This window comes from Sorex araneus, chromosome 8 (assembly GCF_027595985.1).
Source record: "Sorex araneus isolate mSorAra2 chromosome 8, mSorAra2.pri, whole genome shotgun sequence".
NCBI classification, from domain to species: domain Eukaryota; kingdom Metazoa; phylum Chordata; class Mammalia; order Eulipotyphla; family Soricidae; genus Sorex; species Sorex araneus.
The window spans coordinates 61,918,529-61,941,063 of NC_073309.1; positions in this window are offsets into that span (position 1 = coordinate 61,918,529).

The window sequence follows — 22,535 nt, forward strand, 5'->3', positions numbered from 1 at the left end:
AGAAGGGAGACATCCACGGTATCGGCAACTATTGCCTGATCTGCGTGTTGTCTGTGATCTAAAAGTTATTTACTGGAGTCATACTGAATAGGATTGGCAGAATACTAGACAAAGGACAACCATGTGGAAAAGCTGGATTCTGTAAAAGATTCAGCACAATCAACCATATCCACATGGTGGCCAAGCTCATTGAGGTTTCTCGAGAGTTTAAGATTCTGCTCTGTCTAATGTTCATTGAAGAAGGCCTTTGATTCTGTAAGACTGAAGCAGTCACTGAAGCCCTAGCCAAATAGGGCATTCAAACTCAGTACATCAGGATCCTCCATGAGCTGTATTACGGATTCACCACCAGGATCTCACCATTCTACAAGGAAGTGATCATCGAGGTCAAAGAGAGGGGTTCAGCAGGGCAACACCATTTCACTGAAACTCTTCAGTGCCACCCTCGAGAACATCATGTGATGACTGGAATGGGAAGGAATGGGAGTGACATAGATGGTAGCCAACTACACCACCTCTGCTTTGCTGATGAAATAGTTCTCAAAACACCAAACATTAGCCAAGCATCAAGGATGCTGACTGACTTTGAACACGAGTGTGCAAAAGTCAGACTGCAGCTGAATCTCATAAACAATGTTCATGATAAATGGACTAGTTCCTGACGTTCCCATTACTCTTAATGGAACAAACATCTCTGAATGCAGCAGTTATGGTTATGTGTACCTAGGCTGAGAACACAACATGATAAATGACCTGACACCTGAGCTGTGCAGGAGGAAGAGAGCAGCATGGAATGCCTTCAAGAGTGTCAAAGAAGTGGTTAAGAGGACCAAGAACCTCCGGCTCTGAGCACATCTTTTCGACTCCACCGTTCTTCCTGCACTAACATATGCCTCAGAGACCTGGGCCCTATGTAAACAGGCTGAGAATACTATTCGGGTATCCCAAAGAGGAATCAAAAGAGCTATGCTTGGAGAATCACGTTTCACTCAAGTGAGAGAAGGAATCCAGAGTTCCGACATATCGATGATCAAGAATCAGGGACGCTGTCTCATTTGCCAAGACATCGAAAATCAGATGGGTCTGAAACGTAATGCGATTCAGAGATGACCGCTGGACTAGAGCTGTTACTGATTGGATTCCATGGGATGTCAAAAGACCTCGTGGCCACCCACCAGCGAGATGGTCAGACTTCTTCATAAAGAGCCTGAATGAATGGTTTGAGGCTCTTCATGTTCCTGGAGCAAGCAGATATCATTGGGCTGCACTGGAACTTGACAGGAGTGAATGGAGACATTACTGGTGCCTGCTCGAGCAAATCAACGAACAACAGGATGATAAGTGTTACAAGTGATCTGACCTGTTCAAAAATGTTAAAATAGTTCTAAGCATTGTTTATTGCTTATTTTCTATTAGCTGCTTATTCAAATCAATCCTATTGACCCTATCTGTTTTGTGTAAAATTTTCAAGACATTAAGTATTGAGAATTTTTAATTGTCAGAAAATACAAGATTTATAATCTAGGCATAAGAAAGATAGAGAATTGAATCCAATAAGGTCATAAAAAACTTAATTAAAAACCTTTCCCCTAAAACGTCAGGTCAGATACCTCACTGGTTATATCTTTGAAATAGTTAAATAATATATAGTAATATCAACCAAAATCATTATCATTAGGAAAAAAATAAACATTTCTCAACTTTTTTCTGAGTGAGCATTACCTAGGTATAGGAATTTAAAATATTGCAGTTTACTAATTAAGATGGGCTGGAGCGATAGCACAGCTGTTGGGCTTTCGCCTTTCACACGGCCAACCCATCCTTGATTCCTCCACCCCTCTCGGAGAGCCCGGCATGCTACTGAGAGTATCGAGCCCGCACAGCAGAGCCTGGAAAGCTACCTGTGCATATTGGATATGCCAAAAACAGTAACAATAAGTCTCTCAATGAGAGACGTTACTGGTGCCCGCTCGAACAAATCGATGAGCAATGGCATGACAGTGACTAGTTAAGATTTATTTTGAAATATACACACAAAGCATAAGCAAAATGTCAGCAAACTAAATCTGCACTACATAAAAGGGTAATAAACCACAAAATTATAATGGTCTCATGTTGCAATGTTGAGTTAATGTTTTGATAATTAATTTTCTATACTAATGAGTAAATAAAAGCCTTATGTTAAGAAAAGTAGAAAAAATATTTGGGGCCGGAATAACAGTACAGCAGGAAGGCACTTACTTTACATCTGATTGACCCAAATTCCATCTTTGGCAGCTTATATGGATCTGAGTGACCCCTGAGCTCAGAATCAAGAGTAAACCCAAACACCATTGGATATACACCCAAAACAAAACACAAAATAAGCAATATAGAAAATTTGATGTAAATAAAATTTTGTCAACAGATTAATAAAAATTATAGGGGATGGAGAAATAATGCAAGGGTTAAGTTATTTGTGTTGCACACAGCTGACCCCCATTCGAACCCTGATACTACACCCATACGGTCTCCTGAACACTTAGAGGAATGAGTCATGATCATAGGGCAGAAATATGTCATGATACTGTCAGATGTGAACCATCTACCACTAAAGAAATGACAATTGTGATCAGTAAGACAAAACTTGTAAAAATAGCAAATATGATTGTCAGAAATTTAGTTCCATGGTAAAGGATTTGTCTTGAGCGCATGAGGTCTTGGCCTTTATCCCTGTCACTGCAGAAGAAGAAAACAAAAGAGAACAAACATGATAAACACTGAGAAATCTAGATGCTGACAAAAAAAACCTGTATTATCATACAATACCTGGTATGTAATTTGGTCAAAGTATTTGGGAAAATTTTTGTATAAAGACCCTTTATGACCTAGTTACTCCATTCATAAGCAAGTTCCCAAAATAATTTCTTGCATGCATTACTGAAAAGAGAGGCTCCCAAAAATTCATTGTTAAAAATGACATTAAATATAAATGTGTGGATTCTGGTTCATAGCCCACATACCAATATATTCAATTAGAAATTATATTGATTCCATTTGAAGAGCAATACTAAAAAAAAGTCTTATTAAGTGTAACATTAAAATAGACTTTGGTTAGGTATCACATGCCATTTAAAATCAGAAAATGTGGCTGGAATGAAGAGCATTTACCTTGTAAGGGCCCAACCCAGGTTCAAATCCTGGCATCCCATACGATTCCCTAAGCACTTCCAGGAGTGTTTCCTGACTGAAGAGCTAACACAGCCGCATGTGTGAAAAAAAATCAAAAAGTGATATTGGCAACCACGGTTCCCTTTTGCCTAATATTTTTCATTCCCACTTCTGAATACTATTAAAAAGTCCTAATCCTAAACTTTTAATAAGGGCCACCACACATGCCAAAAAAGACATGCTAATGGCTCTTTAAATACAAAACCATTTAAGGCACTATTTAACAAACTAGTCAAACTGATTTCTTGGTAGTTCCCACAGTATTATGACCAAGATTGAGCCTGTGAAAACAGTCTGTGTTGTAACCTTTCAGAAGAACACATCTTTTACTCAGGCCTCCAGCTATTCCCACAAAGATCCAAGGAATGTGAGCTCCCAGCTAAAAAATAAATCACAAAACCTTCTGCTCAAAGAACTTGGTCTTGTAGAAATTACTAATGCAGCTACCAGAGAGTGAGGACAAAGAGAAATGGAGGCTCTGGCCTTGTAGTGATTTCTCCACATTTAGCAGAAAGAGGGGAGAAAGGGAGAAAGGAGCAAGAGAGAAGGAAGAAAAGAGAGAAAAATAAGGAGAGAGGAAATGAGGAGAGAGGAAGCAAAGGAGAGGAGAAGCAAAGGATGCAAAGCAGAGAGGACAGAGACGAAGGGAGGGAGGAGGCAGGGAGAGAGAGAGTGAGAGCAAGTGAGCGAGCAAGAGAGAGAGAGAGAGAGATGCAACCTAAAATTGGAAATCAGAGTCGTTTGTAGATCAGAATCACATGAAACTACCCTGACTGGGAAAGCCAAAATATTCTCCTTTTGCTAAGAGAGGGAGTTTTGACTTGCATCAAAATGGAAACAGTCAAGAACTACCAAAATACTGCAGTGCTTAATTTAAAATATGATATTCCTCCTGAATCTCAATCCTCTCCTGGCTTCTCTGCTTTACCACAACACGCACACTGGCAAGTCCTTCCAGGCTTCATTTCAATACATAGATTCATCTGGCACTTGCCCATTAAGATCTTTGACCTCTGGCATGCTCTTAGTTCTTTCTCCATCTCTGTCTCTCTCAAAATTTTATCTTGTCTACAATTTTACTAGTGGGTTTTATTTTGAGATATAACATTTTATTTAATTGACTCATAGCTACATAAACTTGGCAAGTTTACCTGGCATAATGTAACTAGCTAAAAACATTTTTTTAGTAGGATGGAAGATCTGGGACACTCTTCGCTGTGTTCAGTGCTTACTCCTGGCTCTGTGTTCTGGACCACACCTGGTGATGCTCAAGGAACCCGTGGGATAACAGGGATCAAACCTGAGTTAATCAAATACAGGGCAAGCTCCTTAACTCTTACTATCTCTCCAGACCTGAACTGGTTAAATTTAATATGAACAAGATAAAGCCAACTGGGAAAATAATTTTTAAGTCACATCTTAAATTATAGTTCATCATTTAATATGACAGAAATTCTCATTCTTCATAAAATAAAATTGAAAACTTTTACAATATTTGTCTTAAATGCTAAAGATGCATTTATTCGGTACGACCACAGCTAACGTTTTATATCTCTTACGAGCAAACTTAAAATTCCCAAAGCTGTGAAGAATGTCAATTAAAACTGCAGCACATACCCAATGAGAGTCTTTGCCAATTGAACACTCATGAAGGACTTTAGCTTTCAACTAGTATCACATTTATCTGAGAATTTCTTATAAAATTCAGACTGATTGGGAATATTTTGTTCAGTGTTGGGAGTGCTTCAGAACTTGAGACTTGTCAGACTTGTTTACAGAATCAGCTTGCAGGAGTTTACTGTGCTGTTGAGGTGAGCTTTGGAACATATGGGGTTCTTCATTGGTCTAATGAGTAAAACTGTAATATAAATTCCTTTAAATTTGATTTCTTTTCAAAACACAGACATCTATTGTTTCTGCAAAAGTTATGTCTTCATCACAGAGAAAATGCTTAGAAAATATTAAAATGGTTCACAAACACTCTCTACACGCTTGGGCAGAGTATCTCCCATGAGTGAATCTATTCTTGGACCATGCGGCTGCATTTGCGGCCGTGCAATACTTCAAATCACACCCCCCCCCCCCATACTCCAGGAGTACCACACGAAATTTATGGGATTCTAAGTAGGAGGCAACCAATCATGGAAGGAAATGTACATTTTTAACATATACACTTATATGTAAATCACACGAGGTTCAACCTTTAACAACATGTAAGTGATCTTGTATAGAAGGGCTTAATGGCCCCTGGGTGAAATACAATAATCTCCACACTCTTTTCCCTAAGGATGCTTTTTGTAGATTTTTCAGTGGATTTTCATAACAAATAATGCAAAATGTATTATTTCAGTTCTGTATTAGGGCAGAGATTGGGGTTTGGGATGGAAACATTCAAATCATGGAGGTGGGAAGGTGTAATGGTAGTGGGATTGGTATTTGAATATTAAATGTAATGAAATATTGTGAACTATTTTATAAACTTAAAAAATTATAAAAAAGGAAAATATTTAAAACAAAATATCAAAAGTCACATATTTTATTACTTTAAGATGAGATTCCATATTTGTTTTAATGTCTGGTTATATCTAATTTATGTGACCTTCTTACCCATTTTGTTGGCTTTATTGCTACAAATAACATAATTCATAATAGCTTTTAAATTGAATGTCAGAGTAAGGAAATAAATTACAACTATATACAGAAAATCTGTAAATTCATCTCATATGCTGTCTTCTATTAAATCCCTGCAAAAAGTCATTCAGATGTCATTAATACAAGCTAATATAAACATATTCTCTTAAAATGAGGTTATAGTTATTTATTTGAACTATGTTTTCTTGAGATAATTATTAAGATGACATTTTCTGCCTATTTCAGAATGCTGTTAATACCAGAGTTACTTGTATGGAATGCAAGATTAACAGCATTCCTGAAAACATGAAATGATATTTTTATTCATATCTTTTTGTTTTCAAGACTAAGAGATATTATAAAATTTCAAAACTTGCAAACCAGCTACTGATTTACTCCTCGAAAATTTCATTTACTGTTAGCGTAAATATTTTGGATCAAAAAACCAGCTTGAATTTTAACAGTTTAAACCCCAAACATACTGGTGTGGTCTAAAAAATATCATATTTCATAACTTATAAACCTTCACTTCTTTTCTGTTTGAAAAAACTTAACTTTTTGTTATAACAAAGAGAGAAAAGCAAGTTCTACATGTTTGCAAGCTCAGTTTTCAATGTTAAAGACATCTATTACTGGGTACAGAAATCAAATAGTCATATTGAAAGGAGCAGTGCACTGGGATAAAGAAACTGGGGTGTTCTGCTCCTTTGCATATAAATTGTTTTCTTATCCACTTAGAGACTCTAGTGCATGAGTTATGGTAGACTCATTAAGAAGAATTATAGAAATCCAACTTGGAAAATGAGGTAGAGCTTTATTGCCAGCTGGAGATGAAAGATATTTCTGGTTCTTGCAGCAATCAAAGTTCAGAAACAGTAAAACAAACAAAAAGTGTAGGACTGGTAGACTATTTTGCTGCTGGAAACAAGCAGAAAAGTTTCTTTTTACTGGAGAAGTTGCGTTTTCATGACAGCTTAGCAAATGATTTTTCCCTTAAGAGTTGTTAGCGCATTACTTAAGCCCAGGCTAATACTGATCCAACTGAAATACCCCTACATTTCTACAGCAGGACAGTAATGACTTCCATTACTAACGAGGCACATAGTCAACCTCAGTTCTACTTTCTCTGTTGTCTTACAAAATCTACTAAACACGCTGTTGTTGTTTGATAAATACCGTTCAACTTCCAATGTATTATGTCATTGTCTGCTTACTTTTCTTACGTGAATTATTTGCTCCAGCGTACTTCACCAGCATATACACCTTTAAATCTGAATTTATCTTATTCATACATTTTTCTCTCTTTTCTCTCAAGCTATTCAAAGGAAGTGTGTACTTACTATATGTGAGAAAATATTGTAGGGGATTTGCCAATGCTAACTTATGGAATCTTTTTTTTTCCTCGTGTTTCGGATGATGCCTGAAGGATATTTTTGACTCACTGCTCAAGATCAAGCCTAATGGTTTTTAGGAGATCATGTGGTATTGGTAACTTATTGTTAAATTTTATTAATTAATGTAGAGCTGAATAAAATTTATAATTTTTAGTTTCAGATGTATGAAAATTAATATATAAAGCTTCATTGTTTTGAAACTTGATTTTCTAGGTTTCAAACTTATTCGTTTATTTTTCCTTTGGGCAGCTGTAAATTATAGAGAGTCAGTTAATGTTCTAAATCCAGTTAAGATTAGACCTACCTAGTACCCATTGTAGTATGTTTGGTTGAAATAAAACTACTAATAGAAATATTATAGGAAAGTCATCATTTGAGATTTTCACTTAAGTTTTTAGGAAAGATAGATTAATATTAAATCCTTCAAAAATATTCTTACAGAAGATAATTTCTCTTGTGACTTTTTTTATTTCCTTTCCAACTGTATATATCTCAATTCCTTCAACTTTTAAATTTTCTCTTACCATAGAGTAGATAATTTCTCTCAGTTAGCCACTTGATTTATTTTTTTATTGGAAAAACTGTAAAACAGTTTTTTTAACTGTAAAACAGATTATTTTTCTGATCGTTCTTTGTTTGTATACATATGTTTTTTCACCCATCTTTGATTTACAGTTCTTCCACTAGAAAAGTGAAATAAACATGCTGCCTCCACTTGGTTTAGCTATTCAGGACTTGGAGGATTGCATGGAACAGAGAATTAACTAGAATAGGATGTCCAAGAAAAACTTCTACTCAAACTTTGTTGAAAAAGATAACTAAAGAAGATGTGCAGCAATGGTTAAGTTGGGTAGTTACAAACAAGGTCTAAATGAGATGTAAATAACAGGATACAAAATGGAGGAACATGTGAAAAAAATGTAAAACAAAATAAAATTGAAATTAGGAAAGAGTAATAATTTATTTGGTTGAAACAAAAATGGCTTAGCTCAAGTTGGAATTGATGTTCTAAGTAAATTAAAGCTGCAGTATTATTGTTGATTCCAATTAAACACATAGTGCTTCTAGAAAATAAAGTGCAATCATTACGTGTAAAAAATGGTCAATATTCTCTATGTGTCAAATATTTAAGAATATATACAAATAAACACAACCTCCTTTCAAGGTTTAAATTCCAGCAAATAGGTCACGTAATGAATATTTATATAAGTTTAGGGTACAATAATAATGCACAAGAACAATTAAGCCTATTTCAGGACTCAATCTTAAAGAATGCATATATGGAAGTAACATTATGACAAAACTCATTCTCTCTAATCCAAATACAGCTGGGTCCCTCTAGCTGCATGATAATATTTGTATTCCTGTTGCAATTAATCATAATGTTTCTAACTCACCCCAAGGTTTCCAGCATCCTCCCACTCATTGTTCTCTGTAATGGTCTCTCAGATGTAGATGAAAGAAACCTACAGCATCTGTCCTTTAACACATCTTCACATTTTGATTACAATGCTTGTTGCATCCCTCTTTTTTCTCCTTTGATCTCAAGCTTCAGAAGGATTTGGCTATTTTCTTTTTGTCCTAGGTGAAAGTTTCTACATGACTCTCATTCTTTTTCACACAGTCATGAGTTGGTCTAGTCAATTGCTCACCCTTTGTTTTATATTGCCAGTATTTCTCCATTAATTGACTCCCTAGACCAGCTGCTGTTCATGTAATTTTTATTGAATCTGATAAATAGTCAACCTCCTTTCTTTTATGGAAAATTTAAGAAGAGTAATTCACTCTATGGCCTTTGCTTAATGTCAAACTATTCAGTAAATAATTTGTTGTCTGACATATGCTTCTATTCATAAATAAGGCCTTTCTAGAAGCCTGCCAGTGACATGCTAATAATATCATGTCAGATACTGTTGCTAGTCACAGACTTTGACTTTTTAGTACTTTCTCAGTATTATAATTTTGAAATTCATTTTATAATGACTTGTATGCTATTTGACTTTGTTCTACCTTGGTCTTCTTAATGTATATCTTTCACTGATTCAAAGGATAGAGGCCATCTGTAATTAATAATAAATCAATAATTAAAAATAAAATAAAAAATAATTTAAAAAATAATAAAAAATTAAAAAATTCACTTTTACAGGCAGTATCATGACCATGTTTATTCATTTTAGAAATATTTAATATAATGTTTAAGATGCACCATTAATTAATCTCCACAACAATATTCTGAGGATTAAAAATATAAATTTTAGAAAAGACAGAAAAGTTAAAAATTTTGTCCAAGATAATATTTTGTGCATTCTGGCCAAGAATCTGTCATCTTAAAATTCTCTGCTTTCTTTGACAGTGCTGTGTGTTAACCAATATGTCTTCTCTGGAAACCTGTCCACCCAAGTATATTTTACTGTTTCAAATCATTTTTATTAGTCTCTACCTCCCAAATGACCCCTATATAAAATAGTATTTAAAAAATATTAATCATGGACTAATTATGAGTCACTTCATGTGTTTCAGGAAGTCTATGAACTTGGGTGATAAGAAAAGTTATCTAGGGCAAGAGAGATAGTACAGGGATTAAGACACTTGCCTTCTATGCATTTGATCCCAATGTGAGTTTTAGCACTAAATCAGGACTTGGTTCAGTCACTTGCTTGCTTTTTGCTTTACATTTCCAGTATGTCTCTATTAATTGACTCCTAGATCAGCTACTGTTCGTGTAATTTCTACTGAAGTACTGGAATTTGTATGGAAATTTCTATTGAAATGTTAAAATCTTGATGGGGGACTATATCATGTTCACTGAGCACTGTCAGTAGTGATACCTGAGAACAAAGCCAGGAGGAAGCCCTTTGCAGGGCTGGTCATAGCCAAATCCCCACGACCCAACAAAAGTCATTTAATCAACATCTAAAATAAATTGAAATTTTCCTTTAAATTGCAATGTATGAAACAAAGCTTTTATAAAGGTATTAGCAGTACCGTGACTATGTTAACCCTGGGAAATGACTATATCACATTACAGCTTCTCAAGTCATCTTAAATACTGCTTATAGTCATCATTGTATTAGAATGCCTGTTGTTAGACCCACAACTAAACCTTACCCAGTGCATTTAATAACAAGTGCTTATTTTAAGGTATCACAGTTTTAATTGCTTAATTCCAAGCTAATTTGTATACATTTTAATTCGAAGTATATCATGGCAGAGCCTGGCAAGCTACTGTCGTGTATTCGATATGCCAAAAACAGTAACATCAAGTCTCACAATGGAGACGTTACACGTGCCCGCTCAAGCAAATCGATGAACAACAGGACGACAGTGCGACAGTGCGGATTTTATTTTATGCTTGTATCTATTTTTCTGAGAGAGGATTCTTGGAATTCCCTGCTCAAATTTATCCATACTTTACATGTTCTGTTTTCTTTTAACTAGTCTTAATTTGTATGTAATAGTTGCTGGAGTGCTGATTTTAGTGGTCACTCTAATTTAAAACCCAAGTGAGTACCTGTTTGTTACGGAGATGGCCTCACAGTCTCACAAGAGCAAACATTTACCAACACTCAAGTCAATAGATTTGTAAGATCTTAGAGATTAAATCAATTGATCCCTAAAATTTACCTCTCTGGAACCTACTAATCAGGGCTGTCATGGAATTGTGCCAGGTCAGGGTATTACTGGTTTAGTTTGAAAGGGAAGAAAGCAAGTGAACTCAACAATACACCAGACTCTTAGTCAAAAGAAAGGATTGAAGGCCGAGACATTGTATACGTAGAAAATAAAGTGTTGTATTAAATGAACACCCAAGGCATGGGCACTTTTGCTGCTAACCAATAGTTTGATAGTCATGGGGATAGGAATATTATGGGGTGAGTTAATTATGAAGAAAATGTTAATGAAGTATTTGGGCTATTCTTGTATGATCTGAGCTCATGAATGCAATTGAGATAGCAGACACACTCATCAGCTAGATGCCTTCGCCTATGTTATATCATTAGTATCTACTTATTCCACTAGGAGCATAAGAGTGAATGTTCATTTAACTCTTATTCTTATTTTATTCTTAATGAATAATAAAGGAAAATGGGGATCAGAGTTCTTTTCTTCTCTCATGCATCAGGAAGTAACAACAGATTGAAAATTGTTCTGAGTTCCCTTTTTATCAGACAGTGTTAACTCCAAGAATGACGAAAGTGGTTCTGTGAATTTTCATCCTCTGGGTATTGTTCTATACTGGCTCTTCTGCTTAAAATGATGACATGAGAATATGTATATGAAATTCTACCTTTAATTATATGTGTGTCGATGGAGGTCGGAACTCCAGATTCCTTCTCTCACTTGAGTGAAACATGATACTCCAAGCATAGCTTTTTCGATTCCTCTTTGGGATACACCAATAGCATTCTAATCCTGTTTGCGTAGGGCCCAGGTCTCTGAGCCCCATGTAGGTTAGGGCAGGAAGAACGGTGGAGTCGAAAAGATGTGACCGAAGGTGGAGGTTCTTCATGCTCTTAACCACTTCTTCGATGCTCTTGAAGGTGTTCCACGTTGCTCTCTTCCTCCTGCACAATTCTGGTGCCAAGTCGTTCCTCATGTTGAGTTCTCGACCCAGGTACACATAGCTGCTGCATTTGGAGATGTTTGTTCCACTGAGAGCAAAAGGAATGTCAGGGACTAGTTTGTTTTTCATGAACATCGTTTTGCTGAGATTCAGCTTCAGTCCGACCTTTGCACACTCATGGTCGAAGTCGGTCAGCATTTGTGCCACTTGGCTAATGTTTGGCGTTATGAGAAGGTTGTCATTTGTGAAGCAGAGTTGGCATAGTTGCCGACCGTCTACTTCACTCCCATTCCTTCCCATTCCAGTCGTCCACGATGTTGTTCGTCAGGAATCAGGGATGTTATCTCATTTGCCAAGGCGTCAAAAATCACGTAATGTGATTCAGAGACAACCACTGGACTAGAGCTGTTACCAATTGGATTCCACGGGATGTCAAAAGACCGCATGGCCACCCACCAATAAGATGGTCAGACTTCTTCATCAAAACCCTGAATGAATTATTTGAGGCTCTTTGTGTTCCTGGAGTGAGCAGACATCATTGGGGTACACTAGCACGAGGCAGGGACAAATGGAGACGTTACTGGTGCCCGCTCAAGCAAATCGAAGACCAACAGGATGACAAGTGATACAAGTGACAAGTGAATTATATGTGTGTATACATATACATATGGATAGATATATTTATATGTCCATATATGCATTCAGTTAGATCTTGCTTAGTTACATTACCAGCAAAATTATATTTTGATTTTGCTATTGTTTTAGAGCCACACCAGGCTGTGCTCAGGGCTCGCTCTTGTCTCTCTACTCTGGAATCCCTATTGGGTGGGCTCAGGGGACCCTATGAAGCTCCAGGGATCAAAAATGCATTGTCTGCATGAAAGGCTATTTCCTACTCACTGTACATAGGCCCCATTTAAATTTTTTTTTAAATTTTTGTAGTTTTGGTACCACGACTACAATTTGTTCTAAAAAGAAAATTTATCATCTACCCCAATCAATTTTCTTTTTTCTAGTAGCTACACATTTGGGATAGCACTTTCATACTTTCATAAAACCCTACAAGCATAATTCATACTTACTCTTCATTTTTATTTTCAATGAAATATATTATTCCATTGCCTTTTCATTTTTTGTATATATCCCTGTCTTCATTTCAGACCCCCTTACCATGATTTCTTTTCACTCTGAATCTTCCTCTTCTCTTATCCTCACATGAATTAATATAGTAGTCTTTCTTTGTCTCTTTACACTTCCAATTCTAGATTGCATCTGTTCCAGAACAGTTAGTACAGTATCACAGAAATAAAGAATGCTTGCATAATTCTTGTTTTCAATTTGAGATAATGTTTATTGAATAACTGTGACATACAGTTACAAAGTTGTCCATGATTGGGTTTCAGTCATAGATTTCCAAAATATTTCTTGTAAAAATATTTTTAAGTTACGAGTTATAGCTTAGCAATTACTTTCCTATGGCAAATATAGAAAATCCTCTCTTCACAATTAATTTATGAGAATAATTTGGCCATTCAGGTAACAAAAATGCATTCATTAAGCATATTGATCTTCATATTTTTGATCCAAATTTCTAAAATGTATGTGTTATGAGTGATAAATATGCCTCTTTTCTCTAAATAAAGTTACTTTTGGATGCAATTAAACATGACAACTAGTTTCCTGAAAATCATGATTAAGATCTGGAACTTTAGCCCCACTCTAAGACTTAAAGAGAAGAGTCAAATCCTGATAATTAACTTTAATTCCCATTGGTAAATTATTAAATCAATCATGATGGAGTAACAGGCTTTGGTAACAATGTTAAAACACAAGGACTTTGTTAAGCTTTCACATATGTGAACATATAGAGGTCGTGGAGAGTCTGACACATGGAGAAGAAATGATAACTGTCACTTTCCCCATGCCCTCTGCGCCCTCTATGTTTTTGCATGTGGTGGTTTTTGAGTATGTTATTTTTTAATAAATGAATGATCTCAAATGTAAAATATTTCTCTGAGTTTTGTGAAGTTTTCTAATAGCTTTAACACATAAAAGATTAATAGAGGCTTAATTTATAACTAATTTGTCAGAAGCACAGATAATAACTGAACTCTCAACTGGTATTTGAAGAAGGAGTCCATCAGGGATACTGAGCCTTTAACCTGTGTAGTTGAATACTATCTTAGGGTAGATTGTGTCAGAACTGAATTCAATCAAATCAGTATTTTGGGGCTGGAATGATAGTACAGAGGGTAGGTGCCTTGTCATGCATATAGCCAACCTGGGTTTGGTCGCTGGCGCTTTCTAAGGTTCCCCACTATCACCAGGAGTATATTCCTGAGTGCAGAGCCAGTAGGATGCCCTGGCCACCACCAGGTATAGCCCAAAACTCACAAAATAATGAAAATATTGGATGCATTGCAGAATTACTTACAAAACAATAATTACTTTATTATAAGACAATATAAGAATTAACTTGCTGTTGTGAAGTTCCACACACATTGAGATTTGATATGATACCTTATGAATATTTAATGCTACTTTCAAAGATGTTTTAATCTAGGATTAAAAATAAACACACATACATGTTAATCCCTAACACATATGAATAAATGCAACATCAGTATGGATAAAGGAGGTAGGCTGATTAATAGATGATAGGTTTCTTATGAAAAAATGTATTTGAAAAAATATGAAAGAAAAGAGAATGATAATACGGGAACTCACAAAGTAAAATAAAGGAACGACATGTGCCCAATTTAACTACTTCTTTTCCATTCTGGATATCCTTGTTTCTCTTTCTTGACTAACAGATATGATAATGTGCCTTGAAGTGTTTGTACTTTAGGCTACTTTGGCTGAACACTTTGACCCTCTTGATTTTGAGTGCGTGTTCTCATCAACTCTGAGAATTCATCCTTTACCATTTTTTCAATTAGTACTTCCTTATCAAACCCACCTTCCTACTTCTCAGAGCCACCCATATCACTTACATAATTCCTCCTGAACTCATCCCATACTTCTCTTCAGTGCTCTTCATTTATGTTGAGACTTTTCCCTCATCCTCTGTTGTTTTTTAAGATCTTCTCTGTATCTTATCTTGGAATCCACTGATTTTTTTTTTCTTAGCTACTGTTACTCTGTTGCTGAGGCCTTCATTTAGCTTTTAATTTCACCTACCAAAGTTTTCTAGTTTTATCACTTTTGATGATAGTTTTCTCATTTCTGCTCTCACGCTTTCTCATACCTTTACCATTGTTTCTTTGAATTGCTTCTCAAGTTTCTACTTCTGCACTGTGGCTCCCTACCTCACAACTTACAGGGTAAGTTTACAGGTAGTGAACCCTAGATTCTCATTAAGCTTGACCATTGAAAGCTTGTAACTATCTCACGGTGATTCAATAGAATTAACAAAACAGAAATAAAAAACAAAAATAAAGTAATGAACTTGAAAACAAACAAACAAACAAAAAAGAATCCTCTTTATGATATATTTAAAGTCATTTTACCAGCCTTCAAAGAGCTAGTTGGAATTAGTAGACTTCTGGGGCTCATATTTTGCACATTGGGTTTCATATGACTCTCTGCTGCTTCCTTACTGTGTCCTTTGCCATCGGAAGGTAACTCTACCATTCACCTCCCGCTCTCCAAGGCAGCTTGCTGAGAGATTCCGGCGACTGTTTCGCTTTCCTTCTCTTTGGGAACTACGCAGAGAACTTTTGCTGTTTCTGTTTTTTTCCAAGTTCCAGAGGTAGATTGCAGGGTAGCTTCCAATGTCATTTCCCTTCCTTTCCTCTGGCTGTACCTTAGGATTCTCTGATGTCTCACTGCTAACAGAAATGTGTGAGGATTTTTTGGGGTGGACGGATCTAAGCCAGAATGAGTTACTATTAACACGGAGTAGCCAGGGCTACCTGTGAATCTAGGAGGAGTCTAAGAAATATTGACATGTGTTATCTACTTCATATTTAACAGAAGTATCACTGTCACTGTCACTGTCATCCCGTTGCTCATCGATTTACTCGAGTGGGCACCAGTAACGTCTCCACTGTGAGACTTGTTACTGTTTTTGGCATATCTACTATGCCATGGGTAGCTTGCCAGGCTCTGCTGTGCAGGTGAGATACTCTCGGTAGCTTGCCAGGCTCTCCGAGAGAGGAGGAGGAATCGAATCCACGTCAAACGCCTTACCCACTGTGCTGTCACTCCAGCCCAACAGAAGTGTAATGTTTATGTCACTTGTCATCCTGTTGATCTTCGATTTGCACGAGCAGGCCAGTAACGTCTCCATTAATCCCTGTCACATGCTAGAGTCACCCAATGATATCTGTCTCTTCAGGAACAGGAAGAGCCTCAAACCGTTCATTCAGGATTTTGACGAAGAAGTCTGACCATCTTGTTGGAGGGCGGCCACATGGTCTTTTGATGTCCCGTGGAATCCAGAAGGTAACAGCTCTAATCCAGCGGTCGTCTCTGAATCACATTACATGTCTGGCCCATCTGATTTTTAACACCTTGGCAAACGATACAGCGTCCCTGATTCTTGATGGTCCACAGAGGTCAGAACTCTGGATTCCTTCTCTCACTTGAGTGAAACATGATACTCTTAGCATAGCTCTTTGATTCCTCTTTGGGATACCGAATAGCGTTCTTATCCTGTTTTGTAGGCATATGTTTCTGAGGCCTATGTTTCTGAGACATTTGTTTATAAAATATTTTTTTTGCTTTGCATATGTTACAGATTCAGGCAATAATGAAATTTGTTTCAGTAAAATTTGCATTTTAAACAAATAATTAAAGATTTGATTTCTCAAAAGTTTACACTTAGACTCCTGCAGTGAACTACAGTGCATTCCCTGTAAGGTGTGAGGTAGGGAGCAATAGTGTGGAACTGGGAACATTGAAAAAACATCCATCCCATAATAAAAATGCAAGGTCCAGAAGGGAGGCTCCTGTAGAGGCAAGGGCCCTGATGCACAGAGAGGCAAAGGCTCAGTGTCTACTCCAATGTTTTAGGTAGAATTATTTTAAAATTATCAACAAAGTCAGTAACTCTGAGCCTACATTCTTTTATGGAGAGATAAAAGATTATTTGTAAATTTTACTTATAATATTTGCATGAGTCTCTAATTTAACATTCTGTTCCAGTGAGGAAAAAATCTTTATATCAAAAATGTTAAGATAGGGACAGAGAGATGGATAGCAGATAAGACACTTCCCTTACATGTGACTTGTCTGGGTTTAATACTAAGCACTGCATATGATCCCCCACACCTTACCAGGAGTGATCTATTAACACAGAGACAGGAATAAGCCCTGAGCACTGCCAGATGTGGCCCAACCCTCACTATCACAAAAATTTTGGTAAAACAATATTTTAAAATTTGTAATTCTTGCTATAAGAAATATTAACATGTGTTATCTACTTCATCTTTAAAAGAAGTGTAATATTTATAAGATTTTTTTTTGCTTTGCATATGTTATAGATTCAGGCAATAATGAAATTTGCTTCAGTAAAATTTGCATTTTAAACAAATAATTAAAGATTTGAGTTCTCAAAAGTTTAGTCATTGATTAGAAATAATTGTTTTATGTATAATGATATAAGATCATGAATAAATAATTCATCAACATAAAATCTAAACTTATCTAAACTTATTCTAGGACAGCAAATATATGCTGGTATAGCTAGCTAGAGGTGATTACCTTTAACTTATTAGTCACTGGTTCTTTTGTGCAAATATATTTACTGATATGACATATTGAAGGAAAAGAAACATCATAAGAAAAAGTGTAGTCAGGTTATTATTAGGTAAAATTGCTCCATGAACTCAGAAAAAACTCATGTAGAGAAGTGAAAAGGAAAAATTAAAATCATGGAAGCAAATCATTCAGTTCTCCATTTATTTTATCCAAACTCCTAAAGATTTATCATTCCCAAATACGTTAGAAGAAACCGTTGCTATAAATTTATTTTTTAATTGTATAAAATCAGTATTTCTGAAAAGGTCTGGAGTGCTAGTATTATTTCTCACTAATCAATCTAAAATTAAGATCAAAAAAGTGTTTATTATACAATCTTATTATGCTTGTGAAATATTTCCCAAAATCTAAACTTTAAGTCAATTTAGCAAAACCAATGATTCCAATCTGATTTTCTGTTTAGTCTACCACTCATCTTGTGGCAAACATTTTTAGAACATATGTCAATTATTAGCTGAAAATGCTAGGGATTTAGACTTTAAAACTATGATAGAAACTCTATCTCAAATTACTGTGACTAATGTGATAATAATGAAAAAGAAAGAAACTTTTAATATCATACTTCCAAAAAAGAGAGTTTGCAGCTACAACTCAACCATTTTCAGTCCTCTGAAACACTTGCCAGATTCCTTTCAAAAGAATCTCAAATAAAATAGGTTTAAGTACGTTGTAATCTTCTTGACTCACATGGTTTTCTGTCAAGTGACCATAATGAATTTGGCTACAAATCTGTAGCCAAAACTACAGATTTCTCAGAAAATATAATATTTGGAATGAGTCAGAGAGCTTCTACGCATTAGTGGCAGTCTCAGCACCCAATTTTTCATGCAAGATCATTAGTCATAAGTCTTTTGGACAAAGTGGAAGTTGAGTAAAATATTTTCTAAGTGCTTCCTGTGGAATGAATTTGGGCACTTAAAAGGTGTGTATGCAAATGTTTCTGAGATTATCATAGCACTGTAGCACTGTCATCCCGTTGTTCATCAATTTGCTCAAGTGGGCACCAGGAACGTCTCCATTGTGAGACTTGTTGTTACTGTTTTTGGCATATAGATTATGCCACAGGTAGCTTGTCAGGCTCTGCCAGATTCTGCCGTGCTGGCGAGATACTTTGGGTAGCTTGCCAGGCTCTCCAAGAGGGATGGAGGAATCAAATTTGGGTTGGCTGTGTGCAAGGCAAATGCCTTACCTGATGTGCTAACTTAAGATTATCATAAAGAAAAAAATATTTGTATAGTGCTTTGGGCAGTATTGCCATTTTGATAATGTTAATTCTCCCTATCCATGAGCAGGGGATGTGTCTCCATTTCCTCCATTTCTTTTATTCTTGAAGTAGTGTTTTGTAATTTTCCTTGTATAGGTCCTTCACCTCTTTGGTTAAGCTGATTCCTAGGTACTTGATTTTCTGATGTACTATTGTGAACGGAATTGTTTCTTTTTAAACGTCTCTTTCTTCTCTTTCATTATTTGTGTATAAGAAAGCCATGGACTTTTGGGTGTTGATTTTGTAGCCTGCCACTTTACTATATCGACCTATTGTTTCTAGGAGCTTTTCTGTAGAGTCTGTAGGGTTTTCCAAGTATAGTATCATATAGTCTACAAATAGTGATAACTTGACCATTTCCTTTCCTATCTCTATGCCCTTACTATCTTTTTCTTGTCTAACGGCTATGCCCAGGACTTCCAGTACTATAATGAATAGGAGTGTCGGAAGCGGGCAACCTTGCCTTGTGCCCGAACTTAAAGGGAAGGCTTTTAGTTTTTCCCCATTGAGAATGATACGTGCCGTGGGCTTGTGGTAGATAGCTTTCACTATATTGAGGAAAGTTCCTCCAATGCCCATTTTGCTAAGAGTTTTCATCATAAACGGGTGCTGGATCTTATCAAATGCTTTCTCTCTATCTATTGATATGATCATATGTTTTTTATTATTTCTTTTATTGATATGATGAATTATGTTGATTGACTTGTGAATGTTAAACTATCCTTGAATCCCTGGGATGGGTCCCTGTCAGGATACCCATGATATTTTTTCAAAAAAATAGACAAAACACCCCTGAAATTCATATGGAACAATAACCCCCCATGAATAGCTAAAGCAATTCTTGGGAAAAGGAAATGGGTATCATCACCTTCCCCAACTTCAAACTCAAAGCAGTAGTAATTAGAACAGCATAGTATTGGACCAGAAACAGACCTGCAGACCAATAGAACAGAATTTAATATCCCATCACAGACCACAAATATGCGCCCAATTAATCTTTGACAAAGGAGCAAGAAATGTGAAGTGGAACAGGAAGGCTACTTCAACAAGTGGTGCTGGGAAAACTTGATAGCTAGCTGCAAAAAAATGAACTCTGATCTCTGTCTAATGCCAGGCCCAAAAATCAGATCAAAGTGGATTCATTGTCATCATCATCATCCTGTTGATCATCAAATTTCTCGAGTGGTCTTAGTAATGTGTCCATTTGTCCTAGTCCTGAGATTTTAGGAGCCTCTCTTTACTCGTCCTTCTCAACGGTGCCACACTGGAGGCTCTTTCAGGGTCAGGGGAATGCGACCCATCAATTTTTACTGGTTTTGGCATATAAATATGCCACTGGGAGTTTTTGAGGCTCTCCCATGTGGGCAGGAAACTCTCGGTAGCTTGCCAGGCTCTCCCAGAAGGAGAACTAGGACATAAGATGTGCTTCCAGGAGCTTGGTTTTATAGTCTCTGGATATTGACGGTTGGTGGGATTACATGGCACCAGGGGCAGTTCCTGAGTGTAACCTCTTAGCTACTGGAAAATGGGGAATCTGGGCGGAAGAGGCCCTGTCCTGATCCGACCAGGCTTAGAGCACTCACCCCAGGTCCCACACACCTGGGTTCCTCTGCCGGTTTCTTCATGCGTGAGGCTCATCTAAATGTGTGAAGAGGGGCCTTGAGCATGGCTGTGGCTAGGCTCTGGAGATCTTCGGCGGAGGGAGCTCTCCTCGAAGTGGGGAGGGAAACTGAAGCCTACCCTCTCCGAGGGGCCCCAAGGAAGACAGCCAGGCTCAGGGGCAAGAGACTCTCTTAATCAAAGTGGATTAAAGACCTTATTATCAGACATGAATCTATAAGATACTTAGAGGAAAATGTAGGCAGAACTCTCCATGACATTGAAGCTAAACGCATCTTTAAGGACGAAACAGCACTGACCATGCAAGTGGAAGCAAACATAAACAAATGGGACTACATCAAACTAAGAAGCTTCTGCACTTCAAAAGAAACAGTGACCAATATACAGAAAGAGCCCACAGAATGCGAAATAATATTTTCCCAATACCCATCTGATAAGGGATTAATATCCAGGATATACAAGACACTAGTAGAATTGTATAAGAAAAAGTCTTCAACCCCATGAAAAAATGGGGAGAAGATATGAACAGAAGTTTCCTCAAAAAAGAAATACAAATGGCCAAAAGGCACATGAAAAAATGCTCCACATCACTAGTCATCAGGGAGATGCAAATCAAAACAACAATGAGATGTCATCTCACACCACAGAGACTGGCACACATTCAAAAGAACAAAAGCAACCAGTGCTGGTGTGGATGAGGGGAAAGGGGATGTTCCTTCACTGTTGGTGGGAATGCCGACTGGTCCAGCCTTTCTGGAAAACAATATGGACAGTCCTTCAAAAACTAGAAATTGAGCTTCCATATGACCTCACAATATTCTGGGAATATATCGTGAGGGTGCAAAAAAGCACAGTGGAAAATAACATCTGTACCTATATGTTCATTGCAGCACTGTTCACAATAGCCAAAATCTGGACACAACCCAATGCTCTAGAACAGATGACTGCTTAAAGAAACTTTGGTACATCTGCACAATGGAATACTATGTGGCTGTTAGGAGAGATGAAGTCATGAAATTTGCTTATAAATGGATAGATATGGAGAGTATCATGCTAAGTGAAATGAGTCAGAAAGAGAGGGACAGACATAGAGGGACTGCACTCATTTGTGGAATGTAGGGTAGCATCACATGAGGCTGACACCAAAGGACGGTAGATACAAGCGCCAGGGGTATTGCCCCATAGCTGGAAGACTACTTCATGAGTGGAGGGGAGAAGGAAGATGGAATAGAGAAGGGATCACTAAGAAAATGATGACTGGGGCTGGAGAGATAGCACAGCGGGTAGGGCGTTTGCCTTGCACACGGCTGACCCGGGTTCAAATCCCAGCATCCCATATGGTCCCCTGAGCACGGCCAGGGGTAATTCCTGAGTGCAGAGCCAGGAGTAACCCCTGTGCATCGACAGGTGTGACCCATCGACAAGGTGGGCAAAACCCTCCACGATATTGAAGATAAAGGTATCTTCAAAGATGACACGGAACTAAGCAATCTACTAGAAACAGAGATCAACAAATGGGACTACATTAAACTAAAAAGCTTCTGCACCGCAAGAGATACAGTGACCAGAATACAAAGACTATCCACAGAATGGGAAAGGATATTTACACAATACCCATCAGATAAGGGGTTGATATCAATGGTATATAAACCACTGGTTGAACTCTACAAGAAGAAAACATCCAACCCCATCAAAAAATGGGGCGAAGAAATGAACAGAAACTTTACCAAGGAAGAAATACGAATGGCCAAAACGCACATGAAAAAGTGCTCTGCATCACTAATCATCAGAGAGATGCAGATCAAAACAACTCTGAGATACCACCTCACACCACAGAGACTAGCACACATCCAAAAGAACAAAAGCAACCGCTGTTGGAGAGGATGTGTGGAGAAAGAGACCCTTCTTCACTGCTGGTGGGAATGCCAACTGGTTCAGCCCTTCTGGAAAACAATTTGGACGACTCTCAAAAAATTAGATATTGAATTCCCATTTGACCCAGCAATACCACTGCTGGGAATATATCCCAGAGAGGCAAAAAAGTACAATCGAAACAACATCTGCACATGTATGTTCATCGCAGCACTGT